Below are 4340 nucleotides of genomic sequence, written 5' to 3'. Positions count from 1 at the left end.
TGCAGTAAATTTGCCGCGTGCCTATACCCATGTAAGACCGCTTGAGCAATAGGAAACGACTATTATCGCCTACAAGAAATATAATTCAGTACTTTAGCTATGTGGAAGGCGACAGACATCCTTCAACACGTGGCGTCTTGGCTGGGCGTGTGTTGGGCGTACGTACATTCCTAGCTGATGAAATTGTAGGGTAGGTGGGTATTACCGAATTATTTATACGTTTATGACGCAAGGGCGACCGAGACGGGGGCGTGTTCTGTCCGAGGTTCACTCAATTCATGAGCGTAAGTTTTACTTCTCAAAACCCACACTGAACCGTACTCAACTGAACCCTATGATTACGTCACACTTACAAGGTTTAGGTGTAACCGATTGGGGTTGTGACCGATTGTATTTTTTTAATCCGAGATTAGTGTTCCGTTTCCGTGAAATGTTTTTCGGAAGTTATGCTTGTTTTCGTCGATAATCACTTATAACAAGGAGATCTAGTACCTCCTTGGTTAAACTATGTTCAATTCGAATTACCCAATCTTCGGCGTAACAACTCCCACTAAATAACTGATTGAAAATGTCCAAGTCATATCGTAAATGACGCGCAAGTCCAGGACTGGACAGAAGGCGATTTTCTGATTAATTGGCCTCGGGTAATTACAGCCCAGACGCCACGATGACAAGACGGGGTTATTTTCCGCGGCCATTAGGATTTGAAAGGTTCCTCGATGTTACGATTTTTGAGACGCGTTTTCCTATATTTCGTAATGACGCGCTGAAAATTCCTGACGGCGTCAGCATCTCGAAACTGTGACGCGTTGCTAATCTTGAACCTCGCGAAACGGTCGGACGTTTTACGCTTTCGACGTGGCTGAAATGGCTGTGTCTGAAATAACGGTAAAAATCAACAGTTCAGTTCATCGTGTCCTGATTGTTTATTGAGAGGACGGTAGCTATTCTTCACGGGGATATGTATTGTATGGTAATTTATTTACATCGTACATCTGTGGCGTGTGCATAACGTATCGAATTTGCTGACAATGCATCATCCCATCGTGTGAGCCCATGCGTCGAATCTGTTCTCCTCTGCGTTGGTTATGCGTCTGTAAGCAAGGGGAAAAGTCACGCTTGACCCCCGTTGTCTTGATTCATATGAAAGTACTAGCAAAGTTCAGGTTTGCCGGTCAGGATAAGTCGTGGTAACGCGAGAAAACACACTCATAAAAACTAGAATTCACTTAAAACGCTGTATCGTGAAATCTAATTTGTATCAGTTCATGTCGCGATTAGTAAGATATGTTGCGGAGACGATGATCAGGGGATTTTATGAAGGTTAACTATGAAAACAGGAGCATCGTTCGTAATACCGTATCATCGAACCGGATCTAACGTACTGAGGATTGCTGGCTACGCCAACCGTAGCCGCTGAGGTTTCGATTAGCGCCTAGATCCGGCAAAAACAATGAAAATATGATGACTCGATGATAAATGGAGTAATCTCAACTGCTATTGGCTGATCTGTCTCACTATCGGAAGAGGCGTCTAGCAAGATGTGGGCTGGGACATTGCGACGCCGCGTGCCTTTCGCGACATTGATCGTAAACCATAGTCCTATCCGATTTGAAGTTTACCGTGGATTCGAAAGAGAAACCAGGTTTATATATCGGAAGCACGTTAAGAAATCCGATTATATGCGATATCTCGCCGACTGAACATCATCAAAAATGTGCGCATTGTGTCAGCGACTACTGTTCTCAAAAACTCAGATTGCATATGAATGCCAGCGTACGCTGGAGATTACAGGACCACGACGTGACAAATCTATTTCGCCTACCGACACATGCCACTTCATTTTCATCGCTTGGTATCTTCTGTTACTTTGAAATTCAGTGTGCATGCTTCTTATTCCGATGTTATAAGCTATTGTGGGTGTTTCGATTCGTTTCGACTCCTTCCTACCTTTTCGTTTTATTGCGATCTTGTGGTGTTTTGGAATTATTAAATTATTAATAAACCGATCTGAATACCATAAAAACATCCTATCTTGCTACCAATTACCAAGAGCGCGGCGCAGGAGTGAAGAATCGCTAGTTTAGTTATGGATTATTCACCTGCGTCATTAGAGAATAGAGGCTACTAAGTCGTATTAGTGAATAGAGGCTACTAAGTCGTATATCCTAGTGTTCAGAGAGTTCTGGACATCGGACGACTTGCTGAAGGCAGTGAATGGGACATGAAGTTAAGTGGAGGGTTGTATCATCGATGTTCGGGATGGTGTCTGTCATAGATGTCCCACTGTCCATGTTAAGGTAGTCTCGAAACGGTGTATTCGAGATGCCATCAACGGGTTCTATACCAATACCGAGAAAACCATTACCGAGAATGGACATTACCGAGAATGCCATTACCGAGGATGGACATTACCGAGAACGGACATTACCGAGAATGGTCATTACCGAGAATGAACACCACCGAGAATGGACATTACCAAGAATGGCCAATGTCAAGAATATAGCTTACTGGGACTGACGTTGTCGAGAAATTTATACCTGAGCATCGATACCGAATGTGGCAACGCCGTGATGTACACACACGACCTGTGCATGCATATGCATAACATGCCTGCATTGCATATATTGCATTCTCGGTAATGTCCATTCTCTGTGGTGTCCATTCTCGGTAATGTCCATTCTCGGTGGTGTCCATTCTCGGTAATGGCATTCTCGGTAATGGTTTTCTCGGTATTGTCCGGACACCCCATCAACGTAATTCTGCTATATCGTACAATGCATCATCTCGACACGCTATTTAGGCCAGGAGTGATTCGTACTTCGTAGCGTGTTTTTAGTCACCTGACGGTTTCGGCGATTGTCGGAAAATGCAGAGCTAGCAGTGACCATTCAGCAGTAACTGCTCTCAGGCGTTGGAGAAGATTACCGTAAATGATCGCTTGTATGCGTTCGTCAGTGGTCGACAGCGTCAGTGAGTAATTGGCAACCGGTGGAACTGATGCCGGCTGTGTGACAAGCGTTCGGATGACAGAGTGTAGCTACTTTGGTGTTGTTTAGGGTTTGCGCGGAAGTTATTGTCTGGTTTCTCCGTGAAATTCGTGCAAGTGCACTCTCGTAGTACCTATTGGCTTCCTGGATTGATCTCTAGATTCTGCATCCCAATTCTGTTAAGAAATTCGTATGTTGGTCGCGTGTGGCTATGAAGCCGGTAAATTGTCAAGGTCGCTCTTTTGTAGATGTTTTGCAGCTGAAAGCTTACTACAGTATAGAATATTGACGTATGAAACGTAGCTCCTTGTTCAGGAAAGGCCGCACTCGATTGTACCCGTGGCGTTACTACATGACAACTAGATCGTTTGCGATGGGGTATTGATCGGTGATTGGTAGAAATATGGTAGAATTAACGTCGTTAGTTGGGATATCTCCTACATTAGTACTCGGGATTTTATAATTGAATAATATATTCATACTGAAATAAACTGAAATCGTACCTGTGGCGTTAACTAGATAACTAGATAGTTTGCGATGGCGTAATGATCGGTGATTGGTCGAAATCTGATAGAATTAACGTCGTTAGTTGGAATATCTCCTACATAACTACTGGGAATTTTATAATTGAATAATATATTCATACTGAAATAAACCCGAATATTTTCGGCTGACACTCGTCAGGCGTAATCGTCAGCGACTAATAGAGAATTGGAAAGAACACTGTATTTCAACAAAAGTATCACCAAATATGTTAATATCACGTTGAAATTTTATTAGCGTTTTGAAGGAAAATTAATTTTCCGAAATTTAAAAATTATATATAACTAGATTTACTTCCGTATGTGATACATCGTGTGGTCATAACGGCCACTGCAAGTATGCGATGCATTATCATGTCTCCTGTCTGTTAACTTTAGTCTGGTACGACTAGGAAACATTTTGAATTGAATGCATTCGGTGTATTTTTTTTAGCCAGAATCGCTTTACATACATTTGATATGTGCAATTCGGGGCTGCAGACTTTAAATATTTCATTCAGGAAGCAGGTGATAGGAAATGGCGGGAAACGGAAACGAATAAATTGGATATATATATACCGTTGATTGGCTTGCAACTTTCACAATGTTCACTGACGGATGCTTCAGGCCATCGTGTCCAGTTTTATTAAATCAAAGACTATTTTCATATGGAAATGAACCCGAATATTTTCGGCTGACACTCGTAAGGGGTAATCGTCGGCAACTAGTAGAGAAGTGGAGAGAACATTCGGGTTCATTTCATTATGAATATACATTATACATTTCAATTGTATATTGAAGTTCTGTACCTCTAAGAAGCTCTCCATTA

The sequence above is a fragment of the Botryllus schlosseri genome, chromosome 5, assembly GCF_051294905.1.
Source record: "Botryllus schlosseri isolate E-star chromosome 5, Bs_hap1, whole genome shotgun sequence".
Classification (NCBI taxonomy): Eukaryota; Metazoa; Chordata; class Ascidiacea; order Stolidobranchia; family Styelidae; genus Botryllus; species Botryllus schlosseri.
Note: the sequence above shows the minus strand (reverse complement) of the source record.